Raw genomic sequence first — 23,896 nt, 5'->3', positions numbered from 1 at the left:
CTTTGGAGATGAGCCAAAGTGATGAGCAAGATATAAGGTCTCAATCTGCAAGCACCCTTAACTCTTCAATATCACCTCTGGATGGTGTATTAGATGGCAAAAACAAGCTTCAAACATAGCCAATGCATATCTCCTGACAAATCCGACAATCCAGCCTCCTGGTTTTGAACTTCCCTGCCATCTCTGGGTGAAGCTCAACTGCTTTGGATGTGGACTGATGAGATGTGCTGCTAATGACGAAAAGGTCTTGTGGTTCTGACATTTATCCATAATACTATATAAATCCTATTAAATCAAAAGGGATGTTTGTGAATCTGTGAAGACTGAGGGTTTTTTTGCTAGGGAAGTGCTGGGAGAACTACAACATTGCATCTAGAGAGCAGAATATTCCAAAACGTTACTTCATAGAATCATAGGGCTCAAAGGGACCTCAAGAAGTCATCAAGTCCAGCCCTCTGCTATGAGGCGGGACCACGTAAACCTCAACCATCCCTGACAAATGTCCAATCTGGTTTTAAAAACCTCCAACTTCCTTTCTAAGGAAAAGTTTCTGGGCTCTCCTCTGGCCAACCCTGATCTTCAGTGAGCCAAGAGAAGTCACTATTGAGCAACACATTTCCCTTCCCGCTCCAGTGTGTTCCCTCTGCAGAATTCCAATCCACTAGTGGGTAGGACTCTGGAAGCAGAAAGTGATCCAGAGTCTCCCACGTTACAAGGTCTATCACTCCCATGAGGCCATTGGTCCAGACATAGTTGTTGCATTAATAGTACAGTCTTGGAAATATCTAACCAAGTGAGCATCTATATTTGAAATCAATAAAATGGGAAAAGCTAATATAGGGACTCTGAACATTTTTGGACAAGTGTGTTGAGAAGACAGGAAGAGGTTATGATATTCATAGCAAGTACATTCATCACTGAAAATATCACAGGTTTGTTTACTAATGGGACATGCTATTTTTAGCTTTCTTCAGAATTATCAGAGGTACATACAGTAAATGGATTAAGTGCCTTTCTGAAAGTTAGCACCTTAGTCTTTCATCTCTAGTTCATAATTCAGAAAGTCCAAATTAGGCAACAAACAGTAAAACACCCTTGGGTACTACGCACATCACCAATATGTTCTAATGCACTTGTTGGCAAAGTGTCAGAATCAAGTTCAGAGAATCTAAAAGTTTGGCAGTAGGGGAGGCTGCCTTTGATGGAAGAAAATTCCTCTAATGTCAGAAAATAGAAAACCCAAAATAGAATGTATCAAAAAACACTGTAAAATAAATAAAACATGGTAATAAAAAATGAGAAATCTAATTCCGCCCCCCTCACAAAAAAACCTCTCTTAGTCATTGCCCTGCAAGTTGTTCCTATCTAGTGATGCATTGGTTTATTCCATCACAAGTTTATACAATTTAATAGCTGTCTCAGGTAGAGTAACAATTGTTAAAGAACAGGAGTACTTGTGCCACCTTAGAGACTAACAAATTTATTAGAGCATAAGCTTTCGTGGACTACAGCCCACTTCGAAAGCTTATGCTCTAATAAATTTGTTAGTCTCTAAGGTGCCACAAGTACTCCTGTTCTTTTTGCGGATACAGACTAACACGGCTGCTACTCTGAAATTGTTAAAGAAGCAGTTTAGCAGACCAGACATGTGGCCCGATGTGCAAGGCATAGTTTAGGCTCAGTCAATGAAAATTTTTAAAGAAAGTTTGGGTTCAACCAAAACCCTGCATCTCAATATACTTGGACTTGGGTAAATTTGGCTCGATCCCAAACTTTAGGCTGGCCCCTAGCCCTATGAGGGGATGATCGGCAGCCCCTGAACTTTGTGATAGTTTGGATCTGGATCCTAGCTTTGAATCTGGGGCCCACCCCTATTGTTTAAAATGTAACTGAGTGTTTTGATGCACCCTAATTTCTCAACAGACTGATTCCTCATTCCCCTAACATCCTCTCACTTTGATCAAGAGAGACCAGGATTCCAATCCAAACTCTGTGGGCCAGATTTTCTCCAACAGCCAGGCTGGCTTGAGGATGAAACTGCACAGGCCCCAGCCCTGGAACGAGTCAGAGCAGCCACTGATTTAAGGTCTCTAATGGAACCTAGGCCAAGGGAGGATAGCTCTGCTCTGACACAATGCTCTTTGCCTTTCCCTGCATCCTTCTGCCCCTGACACACCCTTTACACCGGGGGGTGAGGGAGGGAACCAGCAGAGGAGCTGCCTCCTCCAGTTTTATCCTAGTAGCCCCTTTCAGCCAGATTCCAGCCCCTTTGTACCACCTGAATGGTGCAAAGAGGCCAGGTTTCAGTAGATAATCTGGATCTGTGTCTCAGTCCATTTCTGCTCATTATATATTGTATCATTCTTGTGTTACAGAGCTTGCTTGAAAAGGGAGATAAAATGGTGGGAAAATTCTCCTAAATAAATAGCAATATGCCTGTCTATCTGGTACTGTCAATGAATACCACACAGGCTGAGGTTGAACCACGAAGTTTGTTGTCTGGGTTCTAAAATTTCCACTTAGAGAACCTGCTTCCTCTGTGCCATTAAAGTAGAGCACATATCCTAGCTTTGATGTTTTAACCTCAAGGCGTTATTAAAAGTAAACATTTGTATTTGTCAAGGGTACACAATATCAACACACAATGTGTCCATTGGTGAGTGAACACTTTCCACATTGTCATCCAGCTACAAAAGTATATAGCTGCCCGTTGAGTAAGGCAAGTAATTGTCGATTTATATTTTTTCAAATGTTGTCCATATCTCCATAAACATGCCTTTGCTCTGTGGTATCCAATAAGTTAGGTGCCTTTTCAAAGCATAATCTTAAAATTAGCATAATCTATGTCTGTCTGTCTATGGACAGTGCCCTATGTTCACCAATTCAAAATAAATTTTGAAGCCAACACAAATGTAAACGTCATATGTCCCGTTTTAGGTTTTTCCCAGCCTTCCTCCAGCAAATTTCTGGATCATGAGGTAGAAGGATGATGTCTATATTGTCCATCTGGCCATTCATACATTTTCCCCAAATATGATTACTTTAGGCTATATGACCACATTGCGTAACAAAATGGAGGGCGTACTAAAGAACACTTCTTCCATCACTTTAGTGTGATGCTATGTATAGTGCTGTACATGTGATGCAATACACTTCCTCAAGGTGCCTGGGGGTGGAAGAGAAGGTGGAGGAATGGTAACTGCAGGTAGAGTCAGGAATAGAAGCTAGGACTCTCACATGGTAGATCCAAATCATAGCTATTCAGCCATACCACCTTCAATCACACCACCTTCCACAATGAATATACTTTCATTATCCTATCTCTAACCCCTAAGCCACACTCTTCTGCCAGATACAATCCGGGATTCCTGATCTCTGGTATACCTTTGCTGTCCAGCAAACAGTTGCATCGCCTACTGGGAAAGTGTGTGAAGTTGTTCTTTAGTGTCTGAAATAAGTAGTTGCTAGCAATTACTTCTGTAGGTCAAGTGACACAACTCTCATGGAAACCTTAACAGTGATCTGTGCCCTAATGTGTTGTAAGCAGATGTGCCAATATAAAAGATTTACAATATAATAGCTGTAGGTATTTGATGCACTTTTTCTTTATTTACCCAGCTTTACTGTGGGTCAGATTTCTTCCCCAACCATGAGACTTAGCAGCCAATGTAATTTTATCACAACTAGCAACTACAGCAGAAGCTGTTGTTATTGGTAAATTCCAACACTCTGAGTTAAAAGCTGGTACTAGAATTACAAGTGGACAAGACACAAAAAGGTTAATATACAGATCTGCATCCTCATGCTCCACACATCTCCATATCTCCAGCAACTGCAATACAACCTTCATATCTGACAGTACAATCAAGCATTAGATCTTCTTTGGCTGAAGGCTGCAGAATGAACTTAGGTGACTTTCCAGCCCACAAATCTTCACTGTCAAGTCTCATTGCATATTTCTTTGAATCACGTTCACTACTTTGATGGTAATATGGATTTTTTCCCTGTGGTGAAGGTTCATTTAGTGAGTCATTTTGTTCTCCTACGTAAAATAGCTTCTACTTTTTTTTTTTTTTTTGGTAAATGCATAGCTGATTAAATCGCCAAGTAATTGCTGCTCAAAAAGAACAGTACTTTAAATCTCTTAGACTTTCTGTCTTTCAAATCAAACAGAGTTCAGTGAATCATTAAGCAGTTCAGTATATTAGAAATTTCAGTCATTTGGAAAAAAAACAAGAAATGCCTATTTCTTCCATTTTTGTTAAAGTTATTTTTGCTCTTACTTTTTATATATTCGACAGAATTAATGTGGCTAACTCTCGTGGTATGGCATATACTAATGATTAAGTATGAGGCAATCAAAATGTGGCGTTGTTTTCTATTTGTTAATGCAATGAAATGAGAGCCAGGACACTTCGGTTTTGTTCTTGAGGCTGCCCCTGACTTGCTGACCTTGAGACAGTCGTGTAACCACTTCTTGCTTCAGTTTGCTCATCTGCAAAAAATTGGAACAACAGTATAGAATCAGTATGAAGAATTCTGATTAATACACTGGTCACAGAGTCGTGTTTGTCAGCTTTTAATTGGCTATTTACTTGGAATGAGTTTGTAGGCTTAGACTTAAAAGCATATTTATTTAAGTGCTATATCTTTAATTATTAAAGATACCTTGATTAAAAGGACATGATTCTTATGTGTTTTCAGTCTAGATTACTTTTATTTTTTAAATTAAGTCTCTTATTCTATAAGATCTCAAAATTGCACCCCAGCATTGCTCTTCTCAGCTAAGCAGGACAACAGCTTTTGGGGCCAGATTCTGAGCTGGTGTAAGTCAGCACTTGATTTACACCAGACGAGGACCTTGCCAAGTTATTTTTAAAAGGCCAGATCTTCAGATACTATAAATTAGTGCAGTTTCTTAAAAATCACTGTAGCGATACCAGTTTACACCAGATAAAGATGTGGGCAAAAGCATTTAGAGCTAGATCTAAAGCTTACTGAAGTCAATAGAAACATTTCAGTGGACTTCAAGAAACTTTTGGTCAGACCTTTTTAACCCTACAGTGATGGGTATTACAGATAGATAGATGGACACAGAATCGTAATTTCTCCCCTATGGCATATTTGCACAGTTACCTATACCACATTTGCTAAGGTTGTTTATCAACAAATAATATGCTCCGATGTATATAGCTGCCCTCCTTTTTAATTCTCAACTTGTGGAGAGTACAGATCCCATCTGTCTATATTGCTGCTTGATTTAAGTAAAGCTGAGTGGCCAAAGGACTAAATGGCCATGGAGACCAAACTCTCCTCTAGAGATGGTTCCTCCAGGTGTGGGGAGCAATGGCACAATGGAAGAATGGTATGGAGAAGTTTGCATCACTACTGTACTTCCATTGTGGATAACAAGCCCAGTCCCGTGAGATGCTGAGTACCTCTTGCAAGGTGGTTAGCACCCTCAGTGCCTATTGATTTCAGTGTTGAGCAGTAGCTCTTAGGAGGGGCTCAGCCCCTTGAAGAACATAACCAGCACTTCTCAGGATGACACTCAAAGAGAGCACTTGTCTCCAGGACTGTCAATCCAGCACGTATGCTCAATATTGTTCACTTTTTGTAATACAATGTACCACTAAAGAGCAACATTTTTAAAATTATATCAAGAATTAAATTCCTACTTGACTCTCTTGAACTTGGTCCAGAGGTTTTGTGCTATTAAGATAATATGCCAAGCTGGGTTGCACTCCGTGTGGTTCTTGCTGCCTGCTGTGATCATTTAGCTGTCTGCTACTCATTTCTGTTGGATGGGCCGTTTAATGAATTGATATTGGTTTTCCCCCTTGGAAAGGTGTCTTACTTTTCACTTTGTGGCAAGGAGCTGCCATGGCATTTGTTTTTGCTTAGCCACACATCTTGTTACATGAGGTAATTGTGCATAATACTCTGAGGCACCTCAAAGAAAACCAAATTAAAGACCACATCCCTATGGGTAATATTGGTATTAAAACTATTTCCCTCCCTTCACTCCATTTTTATAGGTGTTTCTCATAAAGGAAAGGAAGCAGAAAACTCTCATACAACAAGCTTTGCAGGAGGAAATGTCCATAATTCATAGTTTTGCAAGTGCCATTATATGACCCAGTATCTCAATTACTCAGAAACTAAATGACCCTCCACTAATGAAAATAAATAACTCAATAAGGGAAGATTCTGCTACACTTACTCACACTGAACAGTACTCTATTGAGTGAGTAAATAAGCATAGCAGAATCTGGCCCTAAATTAAAATGGCTCTGGGGGAGGTCTAGTATAGAATAAATGTAAGGAACTTGCTGATTGGGGTGTGTTTTACCTGTCCCCCTGACCACCTGATCCATAGAGGATGGGAGTCTTTTTACTGCTGTCATCTTGAGTGCCTGGCTCTTCACCACTACTTGTGGAGACTTATTCTTCTAGCTGTGGATATCTCCAGTTCAGTCTCTGATGTCAGACAAGATGATGGCCTTCACAGCAACATAAAAGAGGTAAGATGTCATATAGAAATAGACCACTTTGGTCAAGAATCCTATTTCCAATAGAGACCAGTGTTGGATAATTCATATGACCTCCATCCTGCACCTGTTTTAGATGGTGGTTAGTTTTTGCCCTGAAGGATAAGGTGGATTAAGTGATTTGTCCAAGGCCAAGTAGGGAGTCAGTGGCAGAGCCAGTAACACAATCCTGATGCCCAATCCTCTATGGTAAGAACTAGATAAAATATCCTTTCTTGTCACACACTGACATTATTACCTTCTGTTTTTATGTTCCGCTGCCACTGAGTTTCCCTCATTGTTGCTTATTCCCTTCTTTATATGCTTCTATTAACTATACAGAGCAGGAGTTGTGTCTGGCTCAAAGGGAAGGTAAGAGGGCATAGATCCCAAGAGAAAGAGATGGCTACATAGTAAAATTATGAAATCCCTTAGCAATACTGAATTTATAAAAGGAAAAGAGCAATAACTTCAGAGGCTTTGATACCTTTGATTTTCTCTCCTTTTATCTAGTACATTCTTTTCTTTTTTGCTTTTCCATTACCTTTCCTCTGTTTCTAAGATTTATTTGTCCCCTCCGTACATTTCCCTTCTACAGTCACCCACCCACCTTCCCTCCCATTCAAACAAAAACGTGTTTTGAAGCTAATTAATCATGTTTTGCAATACATGCAGAGGTAGGAGGATTTGGGGCAGTACTAACTGGTATCAATTTGGTAAAATTATATTGCTTTTTATGATCGCCATGGGTATGATTTTGCTTTCTTCTAATTAAAGTACACAATATTCAGTCCATCGTGCAGGACTACATTTCCCCAGACACCAGGTAAAAGGTACTAACCCATCGGTCAAGGAATCAGAGACACTCAGATGTCAAAAATGCCAACTGTTTTTTTAAATTGACAATATTTTGTCTCACTTTAGTTAGAAAATACCTGGAGATGAAAAAAGGAAGTCATTTGGTAAAATGGTACTAGAACCAAAAGGCTGAATGGTTCAGGGAATTAATTGGTAAAAGGATATTTATCCTTTCACTGCTAGGTCACTAGTTAGGTCGGAAATGGACCAAACTCATTAGCATCTGTTGATTGTTTGATGGCTACCAAGCATAATGAGTGAGCTGGTAGAATTGGATCAGTTTGTAGTGGATAGGTGGCTTTATCCCAAATGGCAGTGCTTGGAACCTTGGTTGACAGTGTCAGCAGAGAGGCCAAAGACTGCATATGTAACCCACACACCTCCTGGGTGTGGTACTGTCTCATCTAGTGGCACCAAGACCACTTAGCGAGAGATTAATGCATCTGCTACAGCCTTAGCTAGCCGCCATGTGGCTTTTAGCTCATGCAGTAGAGGCTCATGCATTTAGCTGCAGAGGTCCCAGGTTCAATCATAGAATATTAGGATGGGAAGGGACCTCTGGAGGTCATCTAGTCCAACCCCCTGCTCAAAGCAGGACCTAATCCCCAACTAAATCATCCCAGCCAGGGCTTTGTCAAGCCTGACCTTAAAAACCTCTGAGGAAGGAGATTCCACCACCTCCCTAGGTAACCCATTCCAGTGCTTCACCACCCTCCTAGTGAAAAAGTTTTTCGTAATATCCAACCTAAACCTCCCCCCACTGCAACTTGAGACCATTTCTCCTTGTTCTGTCATCTGCTACCACTGAGAACAGTCTAGATCCATCCTATTTGGAACCCCCTTTCAGGTAGCTGAAAGCAGCTACCAAATCCCCCCTCATTCTTCTCTTCTGCAGACTAAATAATCCCAGTTCCTTCAGCCTCTTCTCATAAGTCATGTGCTCCAGCCCCCTAATCATTTTTGTTGCCCTCTGCTGGACTCTTTCCAATTTTTCCACATCCTTCTTGTAGTGTGGGGCCCAAAACTGGACACAATAGTCCAGATGAGGCCTCACCAATGCTGAATAGAGGGGAACGATCATGTCCCTCGATCTGCTGGCAATGCTCCTACTTATACAGCCAAAAATGCCGTTAGCCTTCTTGGCAACAAGGGCACACTGTTGAATCATATCCAGCTTCTCGTCCACTGTGACCCCTAGGTCCTTTTCTGTAGAACTGCTGCCTAGTCACTCGGTTCCTAGTCTGTAGCAGTGCATGGGATTCTTCCGTCCTAAGTACAGGACTCTGCACTTGTCCTTGTTGAACCTCATCAGATTTCTTTTGGCCCAATCCTGCCTGACAACAACCGGGGTCTGTCAGTATTACACATAGACAGAACCTTTCCACCAGAGGTGGTGCCTACAAGTTAGGGTTGAGTCACTTGGTGGGGCAGTGTCTATGGACAGCTCCCATATGTTGTACTTATTCTGTACATTAAACAGAGGTCATAAGTTTCTCCAACGTTTCATCAACACAAAACTCACTAAAAACATGTTCTGACAAGGCAGAAGGAACTCACATGTTAGTAATCAAAAAGAACGGATACTGCAGCATTGTAACTCCCTGGACCACATGGCTTCTGCCCATCTCATATTCCAAGCTATGCCAATTGCTTTTCATTCAGCCCACTCAGGTTGCTTTGATTTCATTTTGTGTCAGTGAGAAGCACCATTCATACCAGTCATCAAGAAAGAGTGTCTGCTTTTCTCATAGTAAAACTGAACTCATCTAAATTGCTGGACAAAATCCACTTCTTGGCTCTGCTAAAACACCGACTGGCTAATTAATTATGCTGCATCAAATTAGACTGCAGATGCTAATCAGAATTTTGATCTAGAAATAAATGAGTGTTAAAACACAGCCTGGCTCGCCATTAGGGCTAGACAAAATTTAGGGCCAAATATTTAAGAGAACTCATTTCAGCTTCTAAATTTGTAACCAGAATATTATTCCCTTAATCAGTAAAATGTTATTAAATGAAGGTGGTAATGACAGCACTTTGATACCTAACTACCTCATTTTAGGGCTGAATCAGGTAGTTATACATGTACCGTAAATGCGGGATGGAATCCTATCTGTGCTGCACTCAATGGGAATTTTAACAGTGATTTCAATGGGGCCAGGATCACTCAGTGTCTTTTCCACCTGCCGTAATTGCACCTTCAATTGATTATAGGAACCAAATTATGGGAATAAAATTAGAGGCTGTTTTTAAAAGGCTGCCCCATAATACATCCCATGCAGAAGTACCAACCAGATTCATTGCCCACCTCCACCGCTGTCCCCTAGAAGCACCAACGCAATGTGCTGCTTAGGGAAATGATGTCATCAGGTCAACAACTCCAATATGTATTTATTATTATTAATAATAATAATGATAATTAATCTATTTATCATTAGTGACTAGAAGCCCACATCATGGACCAGGATCCCTTTGTGCTGTTCAAACACGACTCCATTCCTGATGGTCCCTAAGATGCGCTGCTTTGTGGGCACTTTGGGGTTTTTCCCAGGGGTTTATGATCTGCTTTTAATTTTGTTTTAATCTCCTTGGTTGACAATGGTACCTCATTCCAGTCAGGAAGCCTCATAGTCTCTGCTGCATTGTCGTGCCAGAGCCATCCCAAGCTGGCTTTATTCAGCAACACAAACACAACACATCTTGAATCTTGACTGGCAAATTCAAGACCATTTTACCTTGGTATCTACTCCACTTCTGCAATTTGATTTAAAATTAAAATACTTCCTTGCTCCCCACAAAAGAAGCTACAGCATTAGAGATCTAATTAAATAACTTGTGTGAGCTCTAACATTTGGTTACAGAGGAATGAAATGCCATGGTCTAGTACTAAGAGAACAGGCACTTTTCTCAAACATCTTCAAGCCCTGGAGGGGGAGTCTGTGAGTATAAATATCCCACACTGTATTAATGGATCGCCCCTTTCTCCCCTGCATTTGTAGTTAGTCCCTGATTCCTCATAGGCACACAGAGGAAATGATTGGCCTGATTCTGCTCTTCCTCACACAAGTGCAAACCAGGCCTAACTCCACTCCGCTGAATTCAATGGAATCTTGCTGGTATAAATGAATGAGGGGAGACCCAGGTCTGAAATCAGGTCAGATTCTCTGTCACACATAGGAAGATTAATCCTCAGTACAAGAAATAGAAGGAGAGGAGCTCTGACCCCTTCGTCCGCTCTAGCCGCAACAAAGACATTTCTTGTCTGCCTTCATCATGTAAGCGGGGGAATGGTCCCGCTATTGTGGGGAACTTTCCTGGCTTCTGCACTACCCCGGTGAAGAGGGCTAGCGAAAGGATCCGAGTCCTCGCTCCCACTTCCTTTACCCAGAGGCCTCCCTGCCCTTGAGGACTCCCCTTCCACTTTCCTGTCAGGCAGAATCCTCATAAACCCCGACAAGGCTGGGCCCAGGATTCCTGGGGAGCTCGACCCCCAACCCTGCGGTGGTCACTCAGGACAGGGGCTAGGGTGTCCCCACTCCGGGGTACTCTCTCTGCACTGGGCACCTCCCTGACCCACTGATCATTTCATACAATTTAAAGTTGTTTAATTAACAATTAATTTTAAAAAAGAATAAGGAAAAATGGGAAAGGTCAGAGGAAAACACATCACCCTGCTCTGTGGCAGGGAACATTACAACCAGTGTCTCTGGAACGTCAGGGCAGTTCAGTCTGTTCCTTGTAGGTCCCAGGCCTGCTTCTCAGGCCCTAGCCGTGCTGCAGAGACGCTGTGGATTGGACACTTGCTCTGGCGGTGGCCACACGCTCTCAGGCTCTAGGTGGCAGGACCCTTTTTCCCAGCGTCGCCCCCGCCCAGTCGGGGTTATGATCCCCCTGCAAGTCTGGCCTGCAGGGCCTCTTGGCTGAGGTGTCTCCCTGCGCTGGGCCCACTGCCCAGGGTCCCCCTCACTCTCCCCAGCTGCTCACCGCACTCGGACTGCACACGGCTCCGGACTGCCCCAGCTCCGGCTCCGGACTGCCCCAGCTCCGGCTCCAGCTCCACTCTGCCTCAGCACGGCTGCTGCTGCTCCTCTGCCTTCAGCTCCCTGGGCTGCTTCTCTGGCCTCTCTGGCTCTGGTTGCTGCAGCTCTGCCCCCAGCACAGGTCTGCTCTGCAGGCTGCTTCTGTGACTCTGCTCCCAGCTCTGACCTGCTTCCTGGCTGCTTGTCTGGTCCCTCTGGCTCTGGTTGCTACAGCTCTGCCCCCAGGACAGCTCTGCTCTCTCTGGGCTGTGCTCTGGCTTTGGGGCTGCAGCTCTGCTTCCAGCAGCTTAGCTCGGGCCCCTGCTCTCTCCTTAGCTCGGCCCCACTCTGTCTGACTCAGGCCATTCCAGTTCACACGGAGGACGGGACCCACCCTGGCCTCCTGACTCTCTGATTAGCCTGCCCGCCCTGTCAATCAGGCTGATCTGGAGCATTGGCCTCTCCCCATTGCCCCTGGGGACTGTCAGTCTCAGGCTCCTGATTTGCCATCGACCCTTCCCCTTTTAGTGCTGGGAGCTAGCCAACCAAAACACCCCACTGAATGTTAGTAAGGGGGCAACAGTCCCCTTACAATCACAACTAAAAACTTTCCTCTTGAGACAACAAAGGACAAAGCAGGAGCTCACAGGCTAGTAATGAATGTCCTCAGCACCCAGAAAAATCAATACCCAAACAACAGAGAAAAGTAACTTTTCAGACTGTTGGGGATTCTTTAAAGAGTTCACTTTTCTGCAGCCATGGGAGGGCTGTCACTCTCACTCTCTCCTTATTAAGAGTTTAGCAGTGAAAACTCATCTGCTGCAAGTGCCCTGTTTGGTGGGAGGGGCTGACTTCTGTGTGGGTGACAGCAGCACAGCAGTTAAATGGGTTTCCTGTCTGTTCTTAGCTCGACAGTGGAAAAACTCCAAATTTCCTATGGTTTTCATTGTTGTCTCTTATGCACACTAGGGATACAAAGAAAGCCACCAAAACAGCTCATAGAAGCATGACGCACTTGCTTCATTGAGAGCACTACCAGGGAACTGATCTAGGGCACCGCATTTCAATGCAGCCAAATGATGGATAAAAGGTACAAGTAGTCCACACTTTAATGACCTGCTTGGTTGTGAAAGTAAACAGCATTGCCTCATGCGGCCTGCAGATTAGTCACACTTAGCAGACATAAATTGATGTTCTCTAGCATGAACTTCCCTCTGTGCAGCCCTTTCCGCACATCATATTATTTCCTGCACTTTCGTGGGTTTTTTGTTTTGTTCATTATTTTGCACTGGGCTGATTTATAAAAGTGATTTATGCAAGAATCATGGTGACCTCCCAGCACAATTTATATTTATGAGACTCTGAGTGGGAGGCCCACTGAACTGGCACATGTCTTATGCCACAGGGCTGTGACAATTAAGAAAATTGGGCTGCAGCAACTGCTGACTTTGCTGTACTTGCTCTAAAATAACCAGGTGCACTACAGAGCACTATTCATTTTAATCCTGTGCATACATTTTGTTCTTTGACTTCCTTAAAAAGCAGCTGAGGTGTAATGAAAACAGTTCTATGCTCATATAATCTATTTTCTATCATCCAAATCCTGAAATATTTACTTATTTCATACTGTCTTGACTTCTGAGACTTCAACAGGAGTTATGCCTGAGTAAGAACTGAGTTACCATTGAGTGAGGACCTCAGGTTTTGGACCAGAGGCACATGAGAAGGGGGTAGATACACCTCTACCCCGATATAACGCTGTCCTCGGGAGCCAAAAAATCGTACCACGTTATAGGTGAAACTGCGTTATATCGAACTTGCTTTGATCCACCGGAGTGCGCAGCCCCGCCCCCCCGGAGCGCTGCTTTACCGCGTTATATCCGAATTCGTGTTATATCGGGTCGCGTTATATTGGGGTAGAGGTGTATGAAAACTTTAAAATTCACAGGTGATGTACTTAAATAGTGGTTTAAACATGTTACTTTTCAAAAGCACCAAACTCCCACTGAAATCTACGAGGCAGCTATATGCAACTTTAGGCACCTAAATACCTTTAAAAATCTGGCCCCTATGTGACTTAGCTGAAGTTACACAGAAAGTCTGTAGCAGAGCAGTGTATTGGATTCTAGACACTCAAACTCCAGGCTAGAGCCCTAGCCAATGGACCGTTCTTCTCAGTATATGGCTGGATCAGCTCTCAGTTACACGAGCATAAATCCAGAATAACCCCACTGAAGTCAATGGAGTTATTAGAAGTTACTCTAGATTTACCTTTGGATAACTGAGATAAACTATTATGAGCTACAAGGAGTCCAATGGCACCTTAAAGACTAACAAATTTATTTGGGCATAAACTTTTCTGGGTAAAAAACCCACTTCTTCAGATGCATGTTGAGACATATAGTTATTAGATTTCCCTGGATCGGTTCTAGGGTAAAATTGGGAGAATCTGGGAAAAGCAGAATACTTCTTATAAAGAAGTTTGAGAAAAGAAGCAAAGAAAGGGTAGATCCCAACTGGAGACCTAAACACACAATGCACTAGGAAGCCTGAGCAGCCTTTTGTGAGTAAGAGAGACACAAACATTGAGATGGAGGAAGTTCAGAAAAAAACTATACATTAGAGCAGACTACACTGCACTGCTTCTTATCCAATTATCCAAATCCAAAGTGCAAAGTTAGACACCTAGGTTATAAAGAAGATGAATCCTATACAAATCCACTCCTGAGTTTCACAGAAAAATGCAGAGTGTCGATATGGAAGAACAGCTTCCAGAAATGAGTGTACCTCAAAGATTTCTCTCTTCTACAGCTATTCAGCATCATCTTCAAAGAAGAATCCCCCTTGCTTCTGGGGCTGAGTCCAGTGTTATGGAAGGATGCATAAAAAAAGGCAATGATAGTTTCCCTTCCTCGTCCAACTCTGCAGCTTTCCTAACATTTTCTTCATGGGTCTAGAGCGAGGCAGGGGTTTGTTTGAAGTGTTATTAACGAGCAACCTCATCTAAACCATGCCCAGGCAATTACATCATAATGACTGGGAGGTAATTTGAGCAGCAACATGCCAGTGCAGCTACCAGAAAAGCCAGCCAGCAATCCAGCCACAGAACCAGATGATGCTACTGCTAGACGAAAATGTTGCATAACTCCAGAATGCAGCTGGGCTCGGGAGCTATTGAAACTAGCCCCATATGGTGCAGCAGAAAGAGAAGACGTTATCCTGGGTCAAACCATTACGCAGGAAAAATCTTGATGATTTCAATGGGAGCTTTGCTTGAGTAAGAAATGAATAAAATCTTATTAAGAATTCTGGTATTTGGCCCAGTGGGTAAAATCACCCCTGGTTTAAGTAGGACTAAGTGGTGCATGGGCCTCATGCTAGCCTTTTGTACAAGGGTGACTGTCTCACAACATGTATAACTCACCCCCTAAGTCACACCACCAAGAATGAGTGTTGCTTTAAGCAATAACAGACCACAGCACATGTAGTCATTTTTGTCTGGTTAGTTCAGACCACATTTTGTTAACTGATCTCAAGAAAATAAAATCCCATCCTGACCCTTTGCTCTTTTCCAGCATGACCAGAAATAGTGGTTACCAAAGATTTCAAAAGAAAGCCGGTTGTCATGATGTTCCCAGCCAAATTTCACAGCCTCGGGAAATTCAGATATATTATATTGTCCATGTACAAAGAACAGCATAAACTTTCGCTCCAAATTACTTTTGGTTTAGATTAAAGAAAACAACAACAACAAAAAAGAAAGAGTGAAAGCGAAGGCCCCCCAAGCGAGCATTTTACTCTGTAGAAGCACATTACTCCTGAAGGAATCCTGTGCCAAAAAATTAAAAATTCTGTGCACAATATTTTAAAATTCTGCAAGTTTTATTTGTCAGTAAATAAATGAGGAGGCTCCAGCATGGACAGTGGGACCACAGGCTGCATGAAGGTGGGAGATTACCCTGCAACCCCTCCCCTCCCTCGGGACACAGACTCAGTGCTGAGGCTGCACCCGACCCCGTTACAGCACAAGGGCTGGGCCTGCCCCAGAAATACCCTGGGGCCCTGCCCCTCTGTGCCAGGTGCACTGAGTGTGGGGCAGTCAGGCTCAACCAGGCTGGTTCCAAGTGTAAAGGGATCCAGGTGTGGGGTGAGAGGGTTCTGTGTGGGACAATCTGGGTGCAGGCAGCTCAGTGGGGGTTTAGGTGTGGCAGGATCTGAATGCACAGAGTCTTGTTGTGGGAGATCCAGGTGCAGGGGCAATGGGACTCTACAGGGGCTTCCAGGTGAAGGTAGTAGGGGTTCAATGGGGGGTCTGGGTGTGGTGGTCTCAGTGGGGGGTCCGGGTGCTGGGGGCGTGAGGCTTGAGGGGGTGGGGATCTGAGTGCAACTAGTTGGGGGTCAGTGGGGTGGGGATCTGGAAGGATACTGAGCTTCCTGCAGCTGGGAGAGGTTTCTGGGCATGGGTCTGACACAGCCCCAGCCACTCCTTGCAGGGGAAGAGGATACTCCATCCTCTTTCGCCTCCAGTTCAGCCAGGACTAGCAACTGATCCTGGAGCAGGGTCGGAGCCACTGACTGGGATGTCCCCAGCCTTGTGGTGATTTACCTCTCCGCTGACTGCTCCAGGTGCCTGAAACAATGTACCTGCACTTCTACGGAGGGGTGCATGACTGCTCTTGCAACTTCCCTTTGCTACCCTGTCAGAAAGTAATTTTTCTGCAGGGAAGCAAAGAAATCTGCGGGGGACATGAATTCTGTGCACACACAGTGGCACAGAATTTCCCCAGGAGTAGCACATTCACTGCCTCTCTAAAGAGAGAAGCAGAGACACTGCACACTTACAGGTGCAGCGGTAGATATTTTGCTACTTGCAGTACCATCTACTCACAGAAAAGTGATGCCAGATCCTGATGCCGGATAATGTTAATGCCAGAAATCCCATGCTTCAGTATGTCCACGAATTGTAGTTTATTGGATTAAATATTGAATTATTGAATATTAAATATTGAAATATCATTTCTTGGATTAAATATTGATTATACATGCTATACCATATGGGTAGAGGACTGTTTCTTTCTCTACCTTCACATCTTCTTGACCAGCACCACCTCCCATCTCTTCTCCATGATTACATTGTCATAGCATAGCCATTTGAGCTTGTCTCTGGCTTTGTGACAGACAACATCATGGCATATCATCCAGAGAGATTTAATGTAGTGGAAATTGAAAAGATGTGTATGGACAGGCTTGTTGAAAACTGCTGGTTTTTTTTTACCTGAATTGCCTGCCATTCAGTGTGTACTCAGTCATGTTGCCATTGTAATATGCAGAAAAGCCCTACTGAATGACCGAGGAGATCCCAGGCATCTTCCCTCAAAACAGATTTTTATCTCATCTTCCCTCAAAACAGATTTTTATCAGATTAAATATCTGCCTTGTTTCAACTTGTGCATGGAGCAAAGAAGAAAAGGAAGATTCTAAGGCAAGTTCAAATAACGGTGTTCCTGTAACGAAGGTGAAATTCCCCAAAAATGAACTCTTGTGGTTGAAATGCTATAGATTTTAAAATGTGGGTGTAACACCTGCCTGTGTATTAGATGGGAGCATGACAAATTTAGCCAGTTGTAACACACAACTGCTAAACTAGGCCATATTTTCAGGATACTTATTTGCACTACCTCTGAGGAATAGTGGTCACAGTGTGTAGTGATTGCAGTATGGAGAAGGGACTGTAATAGTGGAGGCAAATGGAAGGTTCAGTAGGTCTGATGAAAAGATAGATGATCTCCTGTCCACCCTCACTCCAATATTACAGTTATAACTCCATACCAAATAAGCCAGCATTAAAATGACTCTGTGAGCCAGAAAACCTCCTCTGGACCTGTCCGTAGGCTCCCAACATTCTTCTGTAGGACATTTTCCTTTTTTGTTTCCATGTGTTTTGTTTTCCTCCAGATTTTCTTACTGGGTGTGGTAGCTCAGCTATGGATTTATGCATATTACTGGGCCTCCACCTAATGCGTTTTTCAGCATCACAGAAGAGAAGCAAAGTCAGCATTAGGAATGACTGTTGAGTGTTTCAAATTTCGTATGGTTTTGCCTACTCTAATAAAAATCCAGCAACATTGGAACCAAACCAGAGACCTCAAGTATCGGCTGTTTTATTGTTTCTGTCCCATTCAGACTGCACCCAATAGCAGTTACAACCTTGTTTGCTGTCAAACCAATAACCTCTCTCTGATCTTGAGGTAAAAGTCAATAGATGTCAGACTAATAACAAAACTTATGAGTAGATGAAACTCATTATTATTATTTATACTGGTTAGTGATTTAAGCCCAGAACTTTTAGGTTGTGGTAGTTAGGTCATTTACTAGCCCAAAGCAGCTAGAATTGTGTTGAGCTAGTGCATTTTGATTAAATATGACCCTAGAAGTTTTGATGGGCTGGGGGTTTGTTTGTTTAGGTTTTTGGGGGGTAGCTCATGTCTGGAATGGAATTTTGAAAATGCCCCCCATCTTAATAATCAGCTGAATGAAACTCTGGGTGTGAACAAACACCCTCTAACTTCATGCTAATTGGAATCAGGATTCTCATCTGAATTTTGCAGCTTGAGCCATCCTTATTTTTCACATGTTGTTATAATCATTTCAAAATGTACAAGCTTGTCTCTTCTGCCCTAACAGGATTTCAGGCTGAGTAATAACAGAATTTCAGACAAGGTTGTTAATGTTCAGAGTAGGAGTGGGAATAATAATTTAGAGGTTTAAAAAATCCCAAACATCAAGTTGAAATTGGTTTCCCAACTATTTCTTTTTGTTTTATTTCCAGAGGAAAGTATGTGCCTGATTTTGTATTGATTTCCACAATGCATCACGTCACTTGTAAATCACTCACTTCCTTTTACATGTGATGAGCATTCCTCACTAGATTCCTTCCACCACAGCACAGGTGCATTTTGGGATGAATACATTATACGAGCAAGGGAAGACTATTTTGTGAAACATTTAATTTATTAATTAATCCATTATTAACTAATGTAACAAGAAACATAGTGAGAGAGAAAAACAACTTTAGAAGTAGCCAGATGCCAGAAATATGCAATAAACACAGACCTGTTTTAGTATTCTACTGGAAAGGCAAAAAAAGGAGAAAGGAAGCAAATAAATGAGTCCCTTCTAGGACCCCCCTTTCCTTTTACAAATTCTTGTCCCTCCTAGTGCAAAAAATGAATCAATGAACGTTTTCCAGTGAAATTCTGGGAATCAGAAATTCTGAGTTCTGCACAGCTCCAAATAGCTTCCTTTATCCATAATTTTTTCCTCTTCAAAAATAGCACTTTTGCAGAAAATTACAGATGTACTGGGGGCCAGACTAGAAGAAATAACTTCAGCATCATAATTAGTGTTGGGCAAATCTGAAAGCTTTTTGATATTTATTTTGCTTAACTAGAAGAGTTCCTAAAAGTTCACCTTTGGAATGATGTTAGATGTTCATGAAAACTCCCTTTGGAAAAAAAATTACATAAGGAAGCAGTTTCTCAATAGCAACTTATTCATTTTATTGTTACACGTGATTAAGCGGGCTAAACTTTAGCTACCTCCTTTTTATAAAAAACCCATATAATATGACTGCTTTACTTCTAAGTTCCATTGTCTGCTGATACCACACATTTGCCTACCCTGCTCATAGAAAAATAAAGGAAGTTTGGGGTTGGAAGCCACAACTCATACTATTAACAATATTGCAGGCGTGGCCAACCTGTGGCTCCGGAGGTTAATATGCGGCACCTTACCTGATTCCAGCACTGGAGCACTGATTCCAGAGCTGGAACTATAGGTGTTAACTTTCCAATGTGCTGGGGGGTGCTCACTGCCTAACCCCCTGCTCTGCCCCAAGCCCTGCCCCCACTCAACCCCTTCTCCCTGCCCCTTCCCCTGAGCCTTGCATGCCCTTGCTCCTCCCCCCACCCTCCCATAGCCTCCTGCGCACGTGAAACAGCTGATTGCGGTGGGTGGCGAGAGTAGGCGCTGATTGGTGCGGGCTGCCAGCAGGCGGGAGGCACTGGGGGCTGAGGAGCAGATGGGGGGCTGCTGATGTATTACTGTAGCTCTTTGGCAATGTACATTGGTAAATTCTGGCTCCTTCTCAAGCTCAGGTTGGCCACCCCTGCAATACTGGGTTTGAGTAATGAGACCTTTAGATTTTCCTGTATTAAGAGGAACAGGGAGGCTCGTGAGAAATCACTCCTCTTTAAATAGCTTTATAAATAGAGAAAAAGAATGCAAGCCCTGGGAAGATCCGTAACGAGGCTTTGTCCAACATACTATTTAAAGGCTAGTTGTTCATGGGAATTTTTACAATGACGGTTACTATGTATGTAGAGAGACTGTTCTCCCACGACTTAAGCCTGATTATTTTCTTTCTTGAAAATTATGTTCCCATAACCTTAACTCTGGCCTTTAAGAGACAAAAGGGGAAATATATAATTATTCCACTTGCTTCTGTGAGGTTTTATTATGTCTCCATTAAAGACATCCTACAGCTCCTTTCAATGGTACTATGATGCTTAACCTTTCAACATAGTACAGGGAAGGAGAAAGGAATGAAAACAAGGTTAAGAAGAAAATATTGCAAGACTACCTGCTTATAATATTCTTTTCTTCATAGCAAAATAATTGAATTTAAAAACTTGTATCCAGTCTGAGCTACTGGCAAATTGACATATAAATCATCAAGAAATAACATGTAGCTGGAGTTCCCCCTCCAGTGTGACTTCTTAGTGTCTTGCTGATGCAGTCTCAAAATAAGATTTTTAAACTCTAATAAGACAACAACATATACCTGAGTCAGACCAAACATTCAGATGAAAACTCCAGTTCAATTGTCAACTTGGTCCCACCAGTCTTTGACACTGTATAAATCTATCAATTTAGCAGCTGTTCCAACTATTAATTCTTCTTAACAGAGCTTTTCAAAGGATGCCCTTCAAAAGCAGGTTCTTCTCTGATAGCTGAAAAGACAGGCTGATTCTCAGCTGCTGGAAACAAAGAAAATCAAGCTAGAAAAGTGCTTCTTCTATACCTACATTCAGCTTCAAACCTTTTGCCTTCTGAGCCTTTTAGAATTTCATGCAGGAGGTTCTGAGTCAAAGATTTTCAGCAAATAAGGTGGGAAGCAGCTTCCTTGGCATGTTTTGAATTATTAGCACAGAACTTTCTGACTGTGATGCACTTTCCAATTACTGCACTTGCATGGGTTAAAATGGGCATGTTTGCCTTGCATGATAGTTTCACATTATCATCAGAAAAGAAGTATATCTGAAAACTTTTATCTAAGCTGTACACTCATCGCCTATACCCTCCCACCTTGTCAGTACCTGATACATAGTGAAATCAATTTTAAATGTACCATGTCGCAGTTCACCTCTGTATTACATCACTGAATGACACATTAGAAAAAGAGTCAGTCACAGAGAGAAAAGAGAGGCACTGGGGGAAAATTTGAGAGAAGAAGTGACTCAGTGGCTTGGAAGACAAAGAAGGGGTAGAGGTAACAGAACAAATGAAAGATCAGCTGTGGAGAAACGTTGTTGGGGGTAAAGAGGAGTCTAAACCACAAAAGAGGTAGGTGGCTATGAGATCAGAGATATATGTAGAGTAAAAAAGTCCATGTGGAGTTTTGAAAACCAGTAGGGGAATTGTGAAATGACTTTACACAGTAAAATTAGAGATTGTGAAGTGGAGAATCAAACACTATCACTGCAGAATATTAAGAAGCCATTGCATAATGTTCAAACCCAATCCTTTGTTGATCCCACCGTCTATGTCTGAGTTGTTTACAAATATCTAATTGCTCCAGTGCTACTTTATAGCATCTATTGAATTTGAAATATGTAATTGCCTCTCATGCTCAGATCTTGGGGATTTTTACAGGCATCTTGGAAACCTGGATGGAATTTTTTTGTTTTAGTTCATAGCCAAAAGAAGAACAAAACCATAGGAAAGCATGCCTGTTTTATTGCAGCTGACAGAAAGAAGGACAGACTGTAATGTTTGTATTCATCATTTGGTTTTACTAGCTTTAGTGGAGAGGAAGGTCCCTTTCCCCCTCTGGTTGGCTTCAATCATTAGTAGATTACCTGGCTGTGAACAACATGCACAGAAGAAAGGGAAGATTTAGTTTAAAGCATCCCGCTTTGTGTTTGCCTGCCTTTGTGTAACAAGCATCTGCTGAAGCTCAATGAGCATTCTGATGTTCAGGGTTATCAACGGCCTTCAGGGATATGATCAGTACACTTCTAACACAGAGAAAATAAAGGTCTAATTCCTCTCCTTATTGGGGTATAAGTACATTTCACACAGAAGTTTTCTCTCCACTATATACTGAGATCTAAACAGGATAGAAAAGATTCTTCTTGAGTTGAGTCCTCTCTCTCCCCTCCCAGATTAGCCACAGCTTTCTTCTTCCTCCTTTTACACATGGCAGCTGAGTACTGTAGGCTGATGAGCTCCAGCAGCATCTGCTCCATAACCATTTAGCCTTTCCCTGTCTAATTCCAGACCTGAAAGTTTGGGCCTTGTCACTTCCTGGGGGATCATGTCACAGTTGTGCAAGAGAATCACCAGACTCCAATGGATTACATAGCCCATCACAGGGGAATTAGCCAAATCCATTCCAATTCTAAGTGGCTTTTGGATGCTAAATGAACTGATAGCAGGATCCTTGAAATCCCAAACCAGTTAGGACCATTTAACATGTTTGCTCCACATCTGTATTCCTTTAAATATTTAGTTATCAGGTCTCAACTGGACATAGACTTGTTGCAGTTCTCCCCAAATAACAGAACTCCCAAATCCATCTCAATATTTTCCTGATTTTGAGAAAGGGCTATTGAAATGCTGGTTCAAGGCAGTGTAATATTACCACATAATGGTGTGGCCCTACAGATGCTACAGCATCCTGATACATCAGTTTTGTTAACTCTAGGTAACATTGAACGGCATGGAAGTCAATAGTATTCTCAGCTTCTATCCACCTCACTGCATACATTGTTTAACAGGTTTTGTAATGAAAATCATAATCTTTAACAGCTTTTTTGAAATCTCTAGAAAGGATTCTTTGAATTTTTCTTCAGCCTCAGCTTTCCTAAACAATGGTAAAAATAATAAATAAACTGTATCATTTTGTGCCTTTCAGCATCTTTCATGAACTATTAGGTTGGCTTCTTTCAGATCTTCTGAGTAATTGAAGGAAGTGAGGGCGAAGGACCTGTCTGGCTTTAAGATTAAGCTAGATAAGTTTATGGAGGGAATGGTTTAATGGGATAACGTGATTTTAGTCAAATCAACAGCGTGCCATCGCTGGTAAATAGTATCAATGGCCAATGAGGGTCTGGCTGGAGAATCTTGCCTACATGCTCGGGGTTCTACTGATCGCCATATTTGGGGGTCAGGAAGGAATTTTCCTCCAGGGTAGATTGGCAGAGGCCCTGGAGGTTTTTCGCCTTCCTCCGCAGCATGGGGCGGGGGTCGCTAACTGGAGGATTCTCTGCGACTTGAAGTCTTTAAATCACAGAATTTGGGGACTTCAACAGCAGAGTCAGGGGAAAGGGGTTGGGTCAGCTTTTGTGGCCTGCATCATGCAGGGGGTCAGACTAGATGATCATAATGGTCCCTTCTGACCTGAAAGTCTATGAGTCTATGAGTCTATATGCAAACCAATGAATGCCTGGCTCCTTGTGGATTAAAATTTATCATTAGTTATAGCAGCAGACATCTGTCCAATTAGTGCCACTAAATGGGACAAACTACAAAGGTTTCTCCTTCAAATGAAGTAGATTTTTATTACAGCTCAACAGTTTACAAAAAATGACTAAAATTTAAATTAACTCTTTTGCTAATTTCCAATAACACAATCTCTAAATCACCTGCATTACAAGAACTTTCTATTGCAAAACTGTATCTACGGTCACATGCAGTGGTGACAACCGTACATTTGCAACCTGATTGGAAAATACAATTGAGGCTTTACTGCCTCTGTGATAATTATTTTAGATGGCTGAGGTACTATGCACCATAACAAGATGAGGCTTGCCGTAATTGCTATTCAGAAAAAGAGTTTCAAGCTTGCTTTGCTACAGTTGCTATAGGGAAGATTCTTGTCATCACTTTTTCAGACACATAAAACCATGGGCAAAAAAAACCCACTGCTTAGTGAAGAGGGAGAAACAGTAACAGGAAACTTGGAAATGGCAGAGATGCTTAATGACTTCTTTGTTTCGGTCTTCACCGAGAAGTCTGAAGGAATGCCTAACATAGTGAATGCTAATGGGAAGGGGGTAGGTTTAGCGGATAAAATAAAAAAAGAACAAGTTAAAAATCACTTAGAAAAGTTAGATGCCTGCAAGTCACCCGGGCCTGATGAAATGCATCCTAGAATACTCAAGGAGCTAATAGAGGAGGTATCTGAGCCTCTAGCTATTATCTTTG

At 42.4% G+C, this 23,896-nt stretch overlaps 1 long non-coding RNA gene across 1 annotated transcript; it reads right to left on the bottom strand.

Annotated features, from left to right (window-relative positions):
• Window positions 1–4,031: 4,031 nt before the first annotated feature.
• On the bottom strand, window positions 4,032–11,992 carry LOC135973182 (uncharacterized). Its single transcript, XR_010589887.1, has 3 exons — window positions 11,373–11,992; window positions 6,353–6,503; window positions 4,032–4,495 (listed from the first exon to the last, which is right to left on the bottom strand). It is a non-coding gene; the product is annotated as an uncharacterized LOC135973182 (long non-coding RNA).
• Between the last annotated feature and the right edge of the window lie 11,904 nt (window positions 11,993–23,896).

The sequence above is a fragment of the Chrysemys picta genome, chromosome 8, assembly GCF_011386835.1.
Source record: "Chrysemys picta bellii isolate R12L10 chromosome 8, ASM1138683v2, whole genome shotgun sequence".
Classification (NCBI taxonomy): domain Eukaryota; kingdom Metazoa; phylum Chordata; order Testudines; family Emydidae; genus Chrysemys; species Chrysemys picta.
Note: the sequence above shows the minus strand (reverse complement) of the source record. Positions and strands in the feature narration are given on the sequence as shown.